The following is a 20,279-nucleotide window of genomic DNA, read 5'->3' as shown; positions in this document are numbered from 1 at the left end:
CTTTGAGGGCCTCTGATTCCAAGAACAGAAGAAAGCATCAAGGAATTGTAAACAGGCAGGAATCAATGAACCAACAAAGGACTAATGGTCCGTGTCATAAAATTGATTGTGGTAATGATTGTTCAACTTTCTTAATATGATTGAACTTTTATGTTGTATGATATGCTAGTAAACTATACTATTAAAAAGGACTAATGGACCAACAAACCTCAACCCTGAGACTAGAAAAATTAAATGGTGCCCAATTACCTATTCCAATTGCTCTGAAAGGTATCAGATAAGAAAGTACTGGGTAGAGTGGGGAAATACTGTGGAACAAAACCCAAAATCATAAAAAGACCAGGTTTAGGGGTTTGACAGAGACTGATGGAACACTTAGCCACCCTTCAACTGAACTCACCCTCCTAGCTCAATTTGCAGCCAAGTGATAGAAAAGACAATAGGGTGGACAGTAACTCCATACTCCTTAGCACAATCAACCATGCATGATCAAAAGGGCAGCATTTGCCCAGGGATAAAGCTCAGAAGGCGGAACGTGACAGGAGAAGTAGAGCTAGCATGAGTCCCCGGAGGTAAGTGTAATCAGCATGGTAGGTACAGAAGAGAAGCCACCTATATCATAACAATTAGGTTGAGATACAAGGAAGTGGGAGGAGGTTGGACCACACCCAAGGAGGTACATGTCGGTCCAACACAGTAATGGGAAAAGGATGGAAGGGGAAGGGAGAAAAAGGGGGGGGGGGGGTTGGAAGTGAAATGATAATGGAAGGAGCGTGGCACTAATCCACCCAGGGGGAGAGTGCTGGTCTTGTCTCCCCAGAACCTGGAAGGGGCACACAGACCCGGCCATGAAGCACCAAACCATGAGGACAGTGTGGTCACATGGAAGGATGCATAGAAAGAGAGTTACAGGGCTGGCCCCAACCAGTGCCAAACTGACCCTCTCCCTGGAAGTGGGCTTGGCGGAGAGTAGGTTGGGGAGAGGACACAGCATGCCACACCCACATGGAGGCAAGCCAGGAGGGAGGAACAAAGAGAGTCAGACTGGGTCCCACGCTGGCACACAATGCTCAGAGGATGATGTCCCTGCTGGGAGCTAATGGGACACAGAGGGGACTGGGCAAATGACAACAGCACGTGTCACACTGTCCCCTTACTGGAGAAGACTGTGATGGAGGACATTTCTGGGGTCACATGGTGGGGAAGCGGCATGGTCTGAACCCCCCCTAAATGGAGCGAATCAAGAAGGGAGCATACCTGGATAAACAATCTGGAGGGAAAAACAACCAGACTGTTTGTGTAGGGGAGAGGGGGGAAGGAAGTGGGGTGAACAAACTCAGGAACAAGAGAACAACAAGTGGTCCAAAATTGGTGGCTAGGAGAGTGTAGGAGGCCTGGTCGGGCTTGAGTAAGGGTAATGAAACAGAGGAAATGCTGAAACCCAAATGAAGGCTGAACATGATAGTGGGACAAGAGGAAAGCAAAAGGAAATAGGGGAAAGAACTAGGAGGTAAAGGGCATATATAGAGGTCTAAATACAGGCATGTACATATGCAATTTAGTACGAAGGTACCAGATGGACATTCGGCCTCCACTCAAGTACTCCCTCAATTCAAGAACACTTTGTTCTAATAACCTGGCATTCCATGATGCTCACCTTCCCGACATGATCACTAAAGACAAATGGGTGCATAAGCAAATGTAGTGAAGAAAGCTGAGGGTGCCCAGCTATTTAAAAGATATAGTGTCTGAAGTCTCAAAAGCTTGAAAATAAACAAGTAGCTATCTAGCTGAGAAGCAACCAAGCCCACACAGAAAAAGCACACCAGCCTGTATGATCATGAGATGTTGAAGGGATCAGGTTTCAGGCATTAAAGAAGGAAAAATCATATTATTGTGGGCTCTCCTTCCCAATATGATTGCTGAGGACAAATGAGGGCTTAAGCAAGTGTGGTGAAGAAAGCTGATGGTGCCCGCTATCAAAAGATATAGCGTCTAGGGTCTTAAAGGCTTGAAGGTAAACAAGTGGCCATCTAGCTCAGAAGCATCAAAGCCCACATGGAAGAAGCACAATAACCTGTGTGATCACAAGGTGTCCAAGGGGTTGGGTATCAAGCATCAAGGAACAAAAATCACATCATTGTGAATGAGTAGGAGTGCAGAGTGGGGACCCAAAGGCCATTGTGGGCAACTGGACATTCCCTTACAGAAGGGTCTCAAGGAGAAGATGAGCCAGTCAGGGTGCAGTATAGCAATGATGAAACATACAACTTTCCTCTAGTTCCTAAATGCTTCCTCTCCCCAACTATCATGATCCTGATTCTACCTTACAAATCTAGCTGGACTGGAGGATGTACACTGGTACAGAGGGGAACTGGAAACACAGGGAATACAGGACAGATGAACCCCTCAGGACCAGTGGTGAGAGTGGTAATAATGGGAGGGTGGAGGGAAAGTGGGGTAGAAAGGAGGAACTGATTACAAGGATCTACATATAACCTCCTCACTGGAGGTCAGTCAACAGAAAAATGGGTGAAGGGAGATGTTGGACAGTGTAAGATATGACAAAATAATAATGACTTGTAAATTATCAAGGGTTCATGAGGGAGGAAGGAATGGGGAGGGAAGGGGAAAAATGAGAGCTGATGCCAGGGGCTCAAGTGGAAAGCAGCTGGTTTGAGAATGATGATGGCAACAAATGTGCAAATGTGCTTGACACAATGGATGTATGTATGGATTGTGATAAGCATATGTGCCCCCAATAAAATGATTTTTAATAAAAGAGAAATGAGAAACACAAGGAGCAAGTAGAAACTATGGAAAACAGTATGATGTCTCCTTAAGAAGTCGGAAATAAAAAAAAAGAATTCGGAAATAGAAATGCCACATGACCCAGAAATCTCTCCACGTGGCATATCCCACAGAAATAAGACTCAGAACATGAATGTGCATCCATGTCCGTTGCAGCACTGTTCACAATGACAAAAAGATGGAAGCAAACTAAAAGCCCCTCGGTGGACGAAGGAGAAACAAAGACACGGTGGAACACTACAAACCGTGAAAGAACGATGATGTCGGAGAAGCACCTCATGACTCAAAGGGCAGTGTGCTGAGTACAATTAATCCATGACAAAAAGACAGATACTATATGAGGGCACTGCTGTGCTACTGTACAAAGTCAGGAGAAGGTTTGCATGCTGGAAGCAAAGGGATTGGATTGTTACTAGGAGTGAGAGCAGAAGGGAGGCTGAAGGGGAAACAAGCGTTTAATTGAATGAAGAGAAAAACAATGCACCACATGAGAGAGGGTGGTGGAAAACGACAGCGAGGGGAGCATGAGTTAAAGGCAATAGAGGTAAACGCTGCCGTATGCACAATCCTGCAATAAGAACACGAGGGTTTGCAAGTCCATACACGGACAGACATGCAGGCCGAATGAGTGGGAGAGGGGACGTGGCACGGTACCCACAAATGTATCCATACAGTTGTGAATGAGGCTATCTGTACATAAACATTTACTTTTGCAGCAAATATCGCCATGAATGTTGTGAACTCACCCCCATGTTATGAAAATTTATGAAAACTCCTTAGATATAACAAAATACCTTGATGGAATAAGTATCTGGGTCTCAATAACATAGTCTCAGGGGAAACCAAGGCCAAGTCAAATGACATAGTCCACAAAGACAGCGTCCTACAATCTCTCTTGAGTAGCAACTGCGGTCAATAGCTTGCGAGCTACTCTCCATGGTGCAACTACTGGTGTCTTCCTGTCCAGAAGAAAGAATAGGAATGAAAACTGAAGGCAGATGGAAAAATGAGAATAGCAGCCTCCATGGCTCTGGACTAGATGATGCTCAGACCACGACCAACTGCTCTGAAAAGGACCACATCAGAAGGTCCTGGATAGAGTGAGGGGTGGGGGAAGGTTAAACAAAACTCAAAATCATAAAAGAGACCAGGTTTACTGGTCCGATCGAGAATGGAGGAAATGGCCAAGCTCCCATCTACAACGGAATTCATCCCCATGGCTCAGTTTTCAGCAAAACAATAGATTTATAAGGAGGACAATAACTCTAGTGAGGTATGCACACCATAGAAGAGTGAACTATTTGAGGTCAAAGGAGCAACATTTCCCCAAGAAGAAAGGTCAGAAAGGTTAGAGAGGCGTGGCGGTGGCTAGAAACACCGGAGTACGGGGATGAGTGGTCCTGCCTTAAGAAGACATAAATGACTGAGATGAAGCAAACTGCGTGTGTATCGTTGAATGTAAACCAATGATCTGCTCTGTAAATCTTCACTCGATTCACATTAACAAGTTATATAAGTAAAGATTTTAAAAGACTGAAATAAATGGAAAGATATCCCATATTCATGGATTAAAAGGTTAATATTATTAAAATGCAATCTACAGACTCAAGGCAATCTATAGACTCAAAGCAATCTTAATCAAATTCCAACAGGCTCCTTTACAGAAATACAAAAATTAATCCTCAGCTCTATGTGGAAGGGCAAGAGATTCTAAGTAGATAAAACAATGTTGAAGAGAACTACATAGGAGGACTCACACTTCCTGATTTTAAAACACCGTTTGCACCTACAGTAATCAAAACAGCCGAGTAGTGGTATAACTTGAGAGTCTAGAAATAAACCTAGACATCTATGCTTAAGTGATTTTCAAGACAGGTCCTAAGTCCATTCAATGGGGCCAGAAGAGTCTCTTCAATAAATGATGTGGAGGAATTAGATTTCCACATGCAGAAAATTAAATGCCTCAACCTACACACAAAAGCAAATTCAAAATGGATGAAGAATCTAAAATGCAAGGGTACCGATGTCAGGGCTAGCATCTAACAAGGAGTTATCTAATATAAGAACAAAAGTACTAACCATAAAACGAAAAATAAATAAGGAGGAATCTGATAAGAATGAAAACCTTTTATTCATCCAAAGAGTTTACCAAAAAGTGAAAAGACAAACAGCTGACTGGTTGAATAGCTTCAGAAACCATATTTCTGGTAAGAATCTAATAACCAAAATGTATTTTTAGAACTCCTACAACTTTCCAAAATATACACATAATCCAACAACCAAAAATGGACAAAGGACTTGAATTGATATTTCGCCCAAGAAGACATGCATCTAGCCACCAGACGCATGAAAAAAAAATTGTCCTTGAGAGAAGCTGATCAAACCACAGTGAGATGGGCTGTGGGACACTGTCTGGTAAGCACGTGGACTCATCAAGTGCTCCATGAGAGAAAGCCAGGGACCTGGATGGTGCCCAGCTACCATTACTGAGCATTTTTTGTCAAAGACTCCACCAAATCCCCTCCTCAAAAGTAGGGAAATGTATAGTAATACTTCAAATTCTCATGGACTCTAGACTTTCGGGCTCCCTGGAAGCTATAGGCACCCCTGAAACCATTCTCCTGAAATAATCTTTGTACCTTAACCCAAAACTACCTAACCCCTGAAATCTTTTTTTAAAATCATTTTATTAGGGGCTCATACAACACTTATCACAATCCATGCATATATCAATTGTGTAAAGCACGTTTGTACATTAATTGTCCTCATCATTCTCAAAACATTTGCTCTCCACTTGAGCCCCTGGAATCAGCTCCTCATTTTCCCCTCCCTCCCCGCTCCCTCTCCCTCATGAACCCTTGATAATTTATAAATTATTATTTTGTCATATTTTGCCCTATCTGACGTCTCCCTTCACTCACTTTTCTGTTGTCCATCCCCCAGGGAGGAAGTCACATGTAGATCCTTGTAATCGGTTCCCTCTTTCCAACCCACCCTTCCTCTACGCTCCCAGTATCGCCACTCACATCACTGGTCCTGAAGGGGTCATCCAACCTGGATTCCCTGTGTTTCCAGTTCCTGTCTTTACCAGTGTCCATCCTCTGGTCTAGCCAGACTTGTAAGGTAGAATTGGGATCATGATAGTGGGGAAGAGAGGGAAGCATTTAGGAACTAGAGGAAAGTTGTGTTTCATCATCGCTACAATGCACGCTGACTGGCTCATCTCCTCCCTGAGACCCTTCTGTAAGAGGATGTGCAGAGGCCTACAAATGGGCCTTGGGTCTCCACTCTGCACTCCCCACCTAATTCACTATGATAAGATTTTTTGTTCAGATGATGCCTGATACCTGATCCCTTCAACACCTCGTAATCGCACAGGCTATTGTGCTTCTTCCATGTGGGCTTTGATGCTTCTGTGTTAGATGGCCACTTGCTTACCCTCAATCCTTCAAGACTCCAGACACTAAATATTTTGATAGCTGGGCACCATCAGCTTTCTTCACCACATTTTCTTATGCACCCATTTGTCTTTAGAGATTGTATCATGGAGGTGAGCATGGTATGATTTTTTTCTTTGATGCCTGATAACTGATCCCTTCGGCACCTCATGATCACACAGGCTGGTGTGCTTCTTCCATGTGGGTTTTGTTGCTTCTGAGCTGGATGACCGCTTTACCTTCAAGCTTTTAAGACCCCAGATGCTATATCTTTTGATAGCCAGACACGATCAGCTTTCTTCACCACATTTTCTTATCTACCACATTGTATTCAGCAGTTATGTCAGGAAGATGAGCATCATAGAATGCCAGTTTAATAGAACAAAGTATTCTTGCATTGAGGGAGTACTTGAGTGGAGGCCCAATGTCCTTCTGCTACCTTAATACTAAACCTATAAATATGTACTTCTATTTCCCCATCCTCACATATAAATATATTTGCATGTGTACATGTCTTTATCTAGACCTCTATAAATGCCCTTTGCCTCCCAGCTCTTTCCTCTATTTCCCTTGACTTTCCTCCTGTCCCACTATCATGCTCAGTCCCCACCAGGGTTTCAGCAATTCCTCTTTGTTACATTTCCCTTGATCATGGCCTACCAATTTGGATCACTTGTTGTTCCCTTGTGCCTGGGTTTGTTAACACCATTTCCTTTTCCCCCATTATCCCCTCTCCTATGTTCCCCCAGAATTGTCGGTACTGTTGTTTTCTCCTCCAAATTGTTCATCCAGCCTATCTTATTAGACAGACCTGCGGAGATAATAACATGCACTAAAACAAGACAGAGCAAAACCAAGCAACAATATACAACAAAACAACAACAAAAAACCAATGACAAAAAAGAAAACACAACAAGAAAGAAAAGCTTGTAGTTAGTTCAAAGACTATGTGTTGGCCTTTAGGAGTGCTTTCCAGTCTAGTCTGTTGGGACACCACGCCCTGGCCCCAAAATATACCTTCAGCATTCCCTGGGGACCTCACCACTCCATTCCCTTGCTGTTCTGTTGTACCCCCTTAGTGTTTTGCCTCAGTGTGGAGGAATCAGATCAGGTGCTATTCCCACACTGTGTTGTCCAGTGTTGTTCCCTATAGGGCTATGGGTCAGTGAGGGACATCATGTCTCACAGTGGGGCCAGCCATGTGGTCCTCTCTGTGCACTGTTATTGTGAACCATACAGTCACTCCAAGATTCAATGACACACCAGGATAGAGTAGAACTCTCCCATAGGGTGTCCTAGTCTTTTATTTTATGGGACAGAAGCCCAGGTGGCATCACGGGTTATGAGTTGGGCTTCTCACCACAAAATCAGCAGTTCAAAACCACTAGCCTTTCCTCAAAAGAAAGACAAAACTTTCCAATCCCATAAAGAGTTACATCCTGATTCTACCTTCACCTTCCTGCTGGCTGGCCACCCACAGCTGCCGGAGTCCTGCCGTGTGTCCACCGGCCTTGGATCCACCCAACTTTGCAGTCACCAGCCTGTGATCTGCCTGCATTCTGTGTCATTGCATGTAACTGCATGAGTCTGAAGAGGGTCTTCCGGACTAGTAACAGACTTAGGGACCTGAGTTGGACTGGGCTGGGATGTGTTCTTGATACATAATTACTTCTTGATGTAAAACCCTTTCTTACACATTAAAAAAATTTTAAAAGAGTTGCAATCTTAGAATCCCACAGGGCAGTTCTGCACTGTCCTCTGAGCTCTCTCTGAGTCTGAAGTGACTCCCTGAGGGTGAGTTTTTGCTTAATCTTTACAGGAATGGGTCACCAGGTCTTTTCTCCTCAAAGCGCTGTGCACGGGTTCCTTTTGACTTAATGCAAACACAACCATTACATGCTTTTTCTTCCACGACATTTCTGGGTGTTCCATGGGGCATGGGGGAAGTTGGGAATCCGAAGCTTTCAGACAATCTATTAAACTCACTTAGAGAAACAGATTTTTCCCCACCCACTCCTTTCTTCACTGTGAGGAAAAAAAATTTGTCATTTAAAAACAAGTCATGCTGCTATCACGCGTGTCTTCAGAATCTGACACCGTGCCATATTTATGTTTTGTCTTGTTGCCTTCCTAGTGCAGCTGAGACACAACATTTTCAAATAACAGGAGAAGAAAACAAATTCTTGGAAGAAAGCCGTCACCCGATTTTATTGGCAGCAGAAAACTGGGTTTTCAGCTAAGAAGACACGCATAAGTATTCCTGATGTCTGCTTATTCTGAATGTTATGTCTCCCTAGCTCATCATTAACAATACAGATCAACACCCTGAACTCACGACTGGGTAAAGAATGCCAGTGACGACAGAATGACAGTGCCAGTGATGGCAGCTAGTTTAAAAATCTCGTCTCTGGTGCTAGCGCTCAGACAATGAACAGAATCTTCCTCTGAGCTACCCTTCATCCTTGTTTCCCTTTTAAGGAGGTCTGAGAAATGCCTGCCTGCCTCCCTACCAATGTTTCTTCTCCTTCTATACGCTCTCTGGGAAAGCCTCGCTAGTCAATGCCTTCTTCCCCAGGAACCAATCGCATCCTCTGCCTTCAGATGACCAGGCAGGGACCTGGTGCCTCGGTCTCAGCACGTATCAGCTCTAAACAAGGGGCAGCCACCTCGGTGTCTGACCTGGCCTAGACTCGGCCATTTCAGGCTTTAAGACTGAAAAGGAAATGAAGAATTCAAGGGCGGGACAGACAGAGGGAGGGGAAAGGCAGGAGAGAAGGAGAAAGATCGATGGATGAGAGAGCAATAACTATCGGATCAAGTTCGCAGCTCTGTGTGATGCTCTAGCTTCATTCCAGACAAATGTAGTTTAGAGAATGACCCACATCTGTGCTCAACACTTTTGGCAAGAAATAGGAGCTATATCGCTGTCATGAGGCAGCCTGGCCATTTCTTAGATTTGTGATTCCTAACAAGTTAGTTATTCTCTTAAGTTTCAGGTTACTCGCTACAAAATGGGAATGGTAAACAACTCCCCATTTTCCCATGTTCTAGGGAGATTTCCATGATGTGAAGCACTAAGCAATGCCTGGCTTACAACCTGTACTAAAGAGATCTTAGCTTTTATTATGTCTTACCATAAATATATGGCCAGTACAAAGCTTTGGTCCTCACTGATTCTCTAATGAAGAACTATGATCCACTTCAGAACAAGGTCACAGGGATTCCTGTTCTTGCTACATGAGGCTCTGCTTACAGCTACATCATAGCTTCCACATGAGGGCGGACGGAAACTCATGACGAAGAACACTGTGTGTGGTGCTGGAAGCAGCCCTGTCGGCATCGGCATCAGACAGGTCTGTTTTTACCACCTTCACAGAGAGCCATCAGAGCTTGATTCACACAAAACCTGTGTCGCTTCACTAGGCCAAACAACTTTCTTTAACCCTTAGACATTTTCTATTTGGCTTGTCTGGGCAGTTCCCCTGGGATCGAGAGGCTACGAATTGTGGTTGGAGAGTGTTGCTATTGTGGTGTGCCATTGTATTTATTCTAACTCACAGCAACCCAGTGTGACAGAGTAGAATGATAGGGCTGTAATTTCCATGGGACCAGATCGCTCCTCCAGCTGGTGCTTTTGAATTGCCAACCTTTCTGCTAACAACTGAGCACTCAATCGTTGTGCCACCAGGCTCCTTGTGTTCTAAAAATAGTGATCTAACAGTGTTCCATTACAGCAGCCTTGTGTGTCCCCTTTCTCCCCTCTGCCAAGGGAACAGCAATAAGCCATGGGTAGAGAAAGAGGGAAGGAGGTCCGGAGCTGTAGACTGGGGAAACCAAGGCTAGGGTGGAATGCCCATGATGGAGCAGAGGGATCATGAGTCAGGGGAGCTGGCAACCAATTTTTCCTATTTCCAAATTGTTCCGTGATCTCCCTAGATGTGGGAGAACAGGAATTACGTCATTTATGATGGCACTCGCCTAGATTGGACTTCACAAAGAGAAGTCTCTCTCGAGTTCCTGTGTGCTCCACGCCTCCTCACACGACAAGATGGCTAACAATGGACTGGTCCCTGTGACCACGAATTGAGCTTCATTTTCTGTGAAAAGGATCCAATGCTCCTCTGGCAAGGTTTGCTAAGAAAGCTGATTGGCAAATAACTGTTTTAGCTCCTTACTAGCCATCAGTCCCTGGTAAGAGATGGGTTCGAGTCCAAAGGACATTAATAGAACACAACGCAAGCAAGAGTCGGGCAGCCCTGCAAGATGTGCTTTGACAAAAAGCATCTCTGTGGGTCTTATTTAACTTCAAAACATCCTTGAAGAGGTTTGCTACATGTTCGGTGGTGTTTTTAATTATAACCGGTAGAATGTTAAGTCATTCTGTCCAGGGCGTTTCCGGGTGGTAGAGATGGGGGGGGGGGCAGTAAAAGGGAACTGATGTCAAGGAGTTCAAGAAGGAAGAGAATGTTCTCAAACTGATTGTGGTAGCAATTGTACAATACTACTTGATGTGACTGAACTGTGGAAGGATATGATATCTGTATTAGCTCCCAATAAAACGGTTTTGTGAAAATAAAAAAAATAACAGTCCCAGAAACTATAAACAGCAGTTCTACTCTGTCCCTTTAGGTTGCTGTGAGTCTGAATCTAATCAATGACAGTGACTCTATTGTTGTTTATAAATAATAAAAGCCTAGATTGTCTTGAAGAAGTAAAAAAAAAAAGATATTCAGAGAATTAACATGGCCAGACAAGCAAAAATTCAACAGATTATTCTGCCTGGATAATGAAATAATTAAACAATATTCCCCAAAAAAGAGAAGGTGGATAATATTGTGAGTGCCATATATATATTTTATTCTTTTGAAGTTAAGGTTTTATGAGATATAAATAGGTAGACATTACACATAAATAAAATCGTTACTTCTGCAAACATGCAAAAATATCTGGGGTGTCTTCCCCTTATTCTCTAGAACTGTACTTGTTTTGCACTTGTTCCTGGGACCCAAGAGATATGTTACACTTACTGCAAAAATTATTTATCCGCATTTGTTAGATTTGAATATTCATCTATTCTTGAATAGCAGGCTGATTGTGACATGGAAATCTTGCATAATTTTTTTCAACGATTCTACCTAATAACTAAGCTTAATGTGCATTCAAAACAGCATCTGAACAGTAGATCATTTCCTCCCTGCCTTGCTTCCTGCTCCAGTGTGGGCAAAGTGACGCCATGAGTTCCCCACTCCGCTGTTTGTGTTATACCCAACTGAAAGCTCTCTCCGGACTGTAGAGCACTGCTGCAAACAGGCACTGGGTCCCTGCCTCTCATGTTAGAATGAGAGCAACTATTCAGCGTCGTACAAAGTACCTTGGTCCCATAGTGTTTCCTAAACTGTAATGCTGGCAGAAGCAGATTACCCGGGCTGTTCTCTCTCAGTCACTCAGGGGTTTGAAGAGCCAACCGTGAAGTTAAGATGGCACTTAGCATTGCACTATCTCGGTCTAGGAAGCAAAAGACTCTTCAGATAAACTTGTGAAATGAGAAGGGTCTAAGGGCCTGGTCACCAAAAATTCTAATTTAAGAGGCCTGATATAGGGCCTGGGAATATGCCTTTTGAGTTAATTCTCCCAGGAATTCTGATTTGGGATTGATGAACCTGATCTAAGAAACACATAGCGCCTGGCTGTTTGACACTCGCGAGCACACGATCTGTTCATTTGCACAATGTTTTTCAATATTCCCACTCAGTTCATTTCACGAAAGCTGTTAAGCTTTCCTCAAACATTAGGATCTGCTCCAGGTGTGATTTAGGTGTGGCTACTGCTGAAAGGCATTTTGAAAAAGAGAAAAGCCTCTGCTATGTTTTTGGTTCTTTCTCCGTAGTCAGCTTGCAAAAAAGTAAGTGATAATTGCTATAAAACAAAAGTTGAATAATGGAAAATTAGGACCTGTTTAAAATTTTGAATTTCAAAAGATGTGCTAAAATTTTTTCCAACAGCTCTAAGGATCGTTAACTAGGGCACTATCATAAAGGTCATTGTTAGGGGAGTTTTTGAAAGTTCTCCTTAAAGAGCAAAGAAGATGAGCAAAGAAAGAAATATATAAGGAGGCATTTCAAACCAAATAATAAGTAAATATAAATTAAAGCAACAATCTATTATTTTCTTAGCTAACAAATGAAGATTTTGAAAACTGACAATTCAATGCATGGGTAACGGTTAGCTCAGAAGGGGACTCGAAAGCCCGGCTGCTGGGAGCAGACTTGGTACATCATCTTTTCATTGGATAATTTGTTAAAATGTTCAAGAGCCTTGAACACATTTAACTGCTTTGACTCTAAGGTCCACACAAAACTCTATGTACGAGGATATTCTGATAGCTTTATATATCAAAGAAAAAAATGGAAATAATCTAAAGACCCAACAAGAGAGAATTTAAATAACTGAAGGCTTATAATGACTGGCATGTACATAGCCATTCAAAATCATAGTTTAAAATATTATTTAAGGCCATGGAAAATGTTCAGAACATAATGTTGACATTTTAAACAAAGAGTACATAAAGTTGCATGCACAGAATCACTTCAGTATTATAAAATGTTCATAAAATACATATTCATGGCTGTTCATTTTTAAACCTTTGTAGATTATAAGCACTTTTTTGCATCACATCAGCTATGCATAAAACCATTATCTTTGTCTTTATTGAATGGCATTTAGCTAATAGCTACTCAACCTTTCAAGTTAGGGAAGCATGGCATCTTTGAAGAGACTGGATCTGGTAATAAGTTATTTTAAGCTTCTCTTGTCCCTCCCTGCTCCTCTTCTGGTGGGGCTGGAATTGAGACAGCGCATCTTTCATGTCAATTGTGGGGAGGTTCCGGAAGCGCTGGAACAAAATACTGCTTCCCTGGACTCCTATTGATCCACGGGAACAACTAATAATTATGGAACACCACAAATTATAAATGACAATCATCCAAAATAAGCTTTAGTGATAGCTGGGCTCATGCCAAGAAAGCAAGAGTCCTTGACCCATGTATGAGCTTTCTGCAAGCCATGATATGATGGTAGATTATGCTCATGTATGCCAGAAATCATATACAAACAGTTTGTGCTCAGCCTATTCTTGGGCCTCGACCTTCTCATGCTCTGCACTTCATTACCCCGCTCTAGCCAACCTAGGTGCCACTGAAAAACTAGAGCTGGGCTCTCGTGATCTAGGTTTTTACCTTTATGAATACTTGTCAGGCCGTGCCTCAGTGAAGAGACTAATCTTACACTGTGAGACTAGCTGTCTCTCAAATTTTAAGTCGTTTGTATTCTCAATGAACCTCTTTAATTAAAATTTTCTCAGTGTTACTCTTGGACATACCTTTGGCCTAGTCACCAGGATCCAAAAGCACCTTGCTAGCGGGAGGCCTGAGGAGCTGGCACGGGCGCTTCGTATTGGGTGCAGGCATAAACGCTTTGCATTCATCTGCCTTCTGATGCCCCAGGTCATCTCGGGTGAAGGCCTCTGTGAATGGTTAATACCTTTGTCCTTTACTTTCGTTTTCTGCTCAGCTTCATAAACAGTTCAATGAGTTCATTGCAAGCACTGTAAGTAGGCGAGAACTATGTGTTTCACTCTTCCTCTTTTAAGTATCTACTAAATCTCAATGCATTAGGGCAAGGACACCTGCATATCACTAGGGCAAAGACGCCCAAATATTAAAGGAAGCTGGCATTCGGGCAATGATTCCTGAGATGGCTTGCAAGCAGTGCTTAGTGAGAAGACGGGGAACCTTGCATCGAAGTTTGAGACTATCTTCTTTGAGGATGTCTGTATGCTATATGTTTTAAAATTATGGTCCCTGCTCCTTCATATCGTGATCATTCGTATAGATTCACTAAGAGAAGTGTGAAAAATTAGTGTCTATTGTGTCAATAACTTAAACTAAGCAAATTAATTTTCCTGCCAACAAAACCGCAACACAAAGACTTCTGCACTAGGCAAAAACAATGTTACATGTTTTTTCATTAGTACCAAGAAGTTTATAAAAGATAAAAGAGCAGGAAATTTGCCTCTTTAAAAGGTAATGTTTTCTGGAGAGGTCTGAGGGACTGGCCCCAATCCCATCAATGTGGAAACCTTCCCCTCCCCCTAGAAGAATTTGCAGCTCTGGGAGAGGAACATGTCTGCTTGGAGCACATGGGAGCAGATGAAGGGGAAGGAGGAGAGAGTGGAGCACATTCTGGCCCACCAGGCCTTGAGGAGGATGGTGTTTCCCAGAGCAGCCAGTCTAAATAGAGGACCATATAGCCGGCCCCACTATGAGACACAATGTCCCTCACTGACCCACAGCCCTACAGGGACAACATTGGAGACACAGTGTGGGAATTATGCCCGATCTGATCCCGCGACACCGAGGCAAAACATTAAAAGGGTGCAACAGAACAGCAAGGGAATGGAATGGCGAGGTCCCCAGGGAATGCTGAAGGTGGACTTTGGGGTCAGGGCTTGGTACCCCAACAGACTGGAATGGAAAACATTCCTAAAGGCCAACAAACAGCCCTTGAACTAACTACAAGCTTTCCTTTCTTGTTGCACTTTGATTTGTTTTTTGTCATTGGTTTGTTGTTGCTGTTGTTGTTTTGTTGTATATTGTTGCTTGGCTTTGCTCTGTTTTGTGTTAGTGCATGTTATTATCCTCACATAAATAAGATAGGCTGGATGAACAATCTGGAGGAGAAAACAGCAGGACCAACAGTTCCAGGGGGACATAGGAGATGGGGACGTGGGGGGAAAGGTAGTGGTGTCAACAAACCCAGGGACAAGGGAACAACAAGTGATCCAAATCGGTGGTGAGGAGAGTATAGGAGGCCTGGTAAGACATGATCAAGGGTAATGTAACCAAGAGAAATTACTGAAACCCAACTGAAGACTGACCATGACAGTGGGACAAGAGAAAAGTCAAAGGAAATAGAGAAAAGGTCACTTATAGATGTCTAAATAAAGGTATGTACATATGTAAATATATTTATATATGAGGATGGGGAAATAGATCTATGTGCATATATTTATAGGACTAGTATTAAGGTAGCAGAAGGATTTTGGGCTTCCACTCAAGTACTCCCTCAATGCAAGAATACTTTCTTCTATTAAACTGGCATTCTATGATGCTCACCTTCCCGACACAATTGCTGAAGACAAAGCAGATGAACAAGCAAATGTGGTGAAGGAAGCTGATGGTGCCTGGCTCCAAAAGATATAGCATCTGGGGTCTTAAAGGCTTAAAGGTAAACAAACAGCCATCTAGCTCAGAAGCAACAAAAGCCCACATGGAAGAAGCACACCAGCCTGTGCGATCACGAGGCACCAAAGGTATCAGTTATCATGCATCAAAGAACAAAAAAATCATATCATTGTGCACTAACCTCTATGATTCGATTGCTGAAGACAAATGGGTGCATAAGCAAATGTGGCAAAGAAAGCTGATGGTGACCAGCTATCAGATGATATAGCATCTGGGGTCTTAAAGGTTTGAAGGGAAACAAGGGGCCATGTAGCTCAGAAGCAACAAAGCCCACATGGAAGAAGGACACCAGCCTGTGTGATCAGGAGTTGTCAAAAGGGATCAGGTATCAGGCATCATCAGAACAAAAAAATCTTATGATTGTGAATGAGGGGGGCAGTGTGGAGTGGAGACCCAAATTCCATTTGTAAGTCACTGGACATCCCCTTACAGAAGGGTCGCGGGGAGAAGACAGCCAGCCTGGGTGCAATGTAGCAACGATGAAACATACAACTTTGCTCTAGTTCCTCAATGCTTCCTCCCCCACCACTATCATGATCCCAATTCTACCTTACAAATCTACCTAGACCAGAGGATGTACACTGGTATAGATAGGAACTGGAAACACAGGGAATCCAGGACAGATGATCTCTTCAGGACCAGTGGTGTGAGTGGTGATACTGGGAGGGTAGAGGGAAGGTGAGTTGGAAAGAGGGAACCGATTACAAGGATCTACATGTGACCTCCTCCTGGGGGGATGGACAACAGAAAAGTGGGTGAAGGGAGACATCAGACAGGGAAAGATATGACAAAATGATAATTTATAAATTGTCAAAGGTTCATAAGGGAGGGAGTAGTGGGAGGAAAGGGAAAAAATTACAAGTTGATGCCAGGGGCTTAGGTGGAGAGCAAATGTTTTGAGAATGGTGAGGACAATGAATGTACAAATGTGCTTTACACAGTTGATGTATGTATGGATTGTGATGAGTTGTATGAGCCCCTAATAAAACAATGTAAAAAAAAGAGTTGTATGAGCCCTATTAAAACTATTTGAGAGAACACTCGGGGCTGCGCGCTTTGGGCCTTTTCGACTGCTGCCGCCGCCCGCCACCCGCCGCCCGAAGATGCTCGCCGCCAGTCTCACGTGTGCTGGCGGGCGCCGCCTTGAAGCCAGCTCGCAGAGTGCTGGTGGCATCCCGAAGCTTTGCCAGTGACGCAACCTTTGAGATTAAGAAATGCGATCTTCACCGGCTGGAGGAGGGCCTGCCCGAGACCGCCGTGCTCACCAGGGAGGACGGGCTCCGCTACTACAAGATGATGCAGACCGTGTGCCGCCTGGAGCTGAAGGCCGACCAGCTGTACAAGCAGAAGATCGTCCGCGGCTTCTGCCACCTGTGCGATGGGCAGGAAGCGTGCTGTGTGGGGCTCGAGGCCGGCATCAACTCCACGGACCATCTCATCACTGCCTACCGGTCTCACGGCTTCACTTTCACCCGGGGGCTCACCGTCCGAGAGATCCTGGCCGAGCTAACTGGACGCAGAGGAGGTTGTGCGAAAGGGAAAGGGGGCTCGATGCACATGTATGCCAAGAACTTCTACGGGGGCAACGGCATTGTGGGCGCTCAGGTGCCCTTGGGGGCTGGAATCGCTCTGGCCTGCAAGTACAACGGCAAAGATGAAGTCTGCCTGACCCTCTACGCGGACGGTGCTGCCAACCAGGGCCAGATATTCGAAGCTTACAATATGGCAGCTTTGTGGAAACTGCCGTGTATTTTCATCTGCGAAAACAACCGCTATGGAATGGGAACGTCTGTGGAGAGAGCAGCCGCCAGCACCGACTACTACAAGCGAGGGGACTTCATTCCGGGGCTCCGGGTAGACGGGATGGATGTCCTGTGCGTCCGCGAGGCTACAAAGTTTGCAGCCGCCCACTGCAGAGCTGGGACGGGGCCCATCCTGATGCAGCTGCAGACCTACCGCTACCACGGACACAGCTTGAGCGATCCCGGGGTCAGTTACCGTACCCGGGAAGAAACCCAGGAAGTCAGAAGTAAGAGCGACCCCATTGTGCTGCTCAAGGACAGGATGGTGAACAACGACCTCGCCAGCGTGGAAGAACTCAAGGAAATCGACGTGGAAGTGAGAAAGAGAAATCGAGGATGCAGCCCAATTTGCTACAGCAGATCCGGAACCGCCTCTGGAAGAGCTAGGATACCACATCTACAGCAACGACCCGCCTTTTGAAGTGCGTGGTGCTAACCAGTGGATTAAATTCAAGTCAGTCAGTTAACGGGAAACCACGTGCAAATAATCTCTTACCAGATTGTCACCACCAACTTTGTGTTTTTCAAAGAGAAATTTTGTGTGTTTGTTTTAAAGATAAGGCTTTCAGTAACACGCCATACTATAGAAAAAGGAACGTAGTTTATATTAATAAAAGATAAGGCTTTGATAACCGAAGGGGCCAGGGATTGGATGGGAACGGACAGGGAGGGATAGGCTACTGAGGAAGGGGAGAGGGAGAACCACAGGTATAAAGGGTTGACTAGGACACTGTTGATTTCATTTCTTAAGATAGGCTATGTAAATAGTCTCTTTTCTAAATAAATAAATAAAAATCCCTCCAGATTCCTTAGCCCTCAAACCTAAACAGTCATCTGAGGGGCTTAAAGAAAAAGGAGGAAAGTGAAACTGAAGTGGACTTGGAGTCTGTGACCAACAAGCTCACTTCAAACAGTAACACACACACACACAAAAAAAACTATTTGAATAAATAAATAAAAGGTAGAATTTTTAAAAAGGCAAAACAAGAATTTAAATGCAAAAAATGTCAGAGAATTCTAACTTTACCAGCTCCTCTCAAGCAAGAATCACCCTTTACCTATTTTTACGAATCTATTTCCCTAAGAATGCCCCTGTTGAATTCCCTCACTACTCTAAAGAATCTCCAGAGGAGATTAAAGTTGTGACCAAAATGCCTTTAAAATTAAATATCTAGAGAAACTCATAAAACCTCCCAAGTTACAAAACTTTGCACTATTGTTAAACAGTTTCCAAAACTACTTTGGGGGGAAAAAACCCTGAAATTAAAAAATGAGTCTAAAATATCAAAGTAAACTTATGAGCCTCAATTGTCAGATTTACACCAATTATTTTATCTATTGGTTGGATTCAGGGAAGCCCAACTCTGAATGGATGAAGTAGAATGTAGGTCCCCTGAAACACATAGAGCATGGGAGAAAATGTGGCTGGGTTTGAGCTAGTACATCAACTCAAAAATGTTGGCACAGATTTATGCAAAATTATTACAAAAAGTATTTCCCTAAAAACTGATTAGGATAAAGTCCTAATGGATAAAGATGTAAACATAAAATATAGAAACATTTATCATTAGAGGCTGCCTGATAGAAGTTTTCTAAGAGCACTCTAGATCCAGAACAAAGAACCCAGAACAGGCGTAACCTTAATTCCATGTTTCTTTTTTTTTTAAATCATTTTATTAGGGGCTCATACAACTCTTAATACAATCCATACATACATCAACTGTGTAAAGCTCATTTGTACATTCATTGTCCTCATCATTCTAAAAACATTTGCTCTCCACTTAAGCCCCTGGTATCTAGTCCTCATTTTTCCCCTCCCTCCCCACTACCCCTTCCCTCATGAGCCCTTGATAATTTATAAAATATTATTTTGTCATATCTTGCTCTGTCCGGTGTCTACCTTCACCCACTTTCTGTTGTTCATCCCTCCAGGAGGAGGTCACATGTAGATCCTTGTAATCGGTTCCTTCTTTCCAACACACTCTCCCTTTACCCTCCCAGTATCGCCACTCACACCACTGGTCCTGAAGGGATCATCCACCCTGGATTCCCTATATTTCTGGTTGCTATCTGTACCAGTGTACATCCTCTGGTCTAGCTAGACTTGCAAGGTAGACTGGGGATCATGATAGTGGGGGGCAGGTGGGGGGGAGGAAGCATTGAGGAGCTAGAGGAAAGTTTTTTTTTGTTGTTTGTTTTTTTTTATCATTGCTACATCACACCCTGCCTGGCTCATCTCCTCCCCGAGACCCCTCTGCAAGGGGATCTCCAGTGGCCTACAAATGGGCTTTGGGTCTCCACTCCGCACTCCCCCCCTCATTCACAATGATATGATTTTTTGTTCTGATAATGCCTGATGCCTGATCCCTTCTATACCTCGTGATCGCACAAGCTGGTGTGCTTCTTCCATGTGGGCTTTGTTGCTTCTGAGCTAGATGGCCGTTTGTTTACCTTCAAGCCTTTAAGACCCCAGGCGCTATATCTTTTGATAGCTTAGCACCGTCAGCTTTCTTCGCCACATTTGCTTATGCACCCATTTGTCTTCAGCAGTCGTATCAGGGAGGTGATCACCCAATGATATGAATTTTTGTTCCTCGATGCCTGATAACTGATCTCTTTGGCACCTCGTGATCACACAGGCTGGTGTGCTTCTTCCATGTGGACTTTGTTGCTTCTGAGCTCGATGGCCGCTTGTTTACCTTCAAGCCTTTACGATCCCAGATGCTGTATCTTTTGATAGCCAGGCACAATATGTTTTCTTCACCACATTTGCTTATGCACCCACTTTGTCTTCAGCGGTTGAGTCGGGAAGGTGAGCATCATAGAATGCCAGTTTAGTAGAAGAAAGTATTCTTGCATTGAGGGAGTGCTTGAGTGGAAGCCCAAAATCCTTCTGCTACCTTAATACTAGTCCTATAAACATATGT

At 43.8% G+C, this 20,279-nt stretch overlaps 1 pseudogene; it reads left to right on the top strand.

Annotated features, from left to right (window-relative positions):
- The first annotated feature begins 558 nt into the window (after positions 1–558).
- LOC142426578 (pyruvate dehydrogenase E1 component subunit alpha, somatic form, mitochondrial pseudogene) lies at positions 559–17,980 on the top strand (annotated as a pseudogene).
- Positions 17,981–20,279: the final 2,299 nt, after the last annotated feature.

The sequence above is a fragment of the Tenrec ecaudatus genome, chromosome 14 (genome assembly GCF_050624435.1).
Source record: "Tenrec ecaudatus isolate mTenEca1 chromosome 14, mTenEca1.hap1, whole genome shotgun sequence".
NCBI lineage: Eukaryota > Metazoa > Chordata > Mammalia > Afrosoricida > Tenrecidae > Tenrec > Tenrec ecaudatus.
Note: the sequence above shows the minus strand (reverse complement) of the source record. Positions and strands in the feature narration are given on the sequence as shown.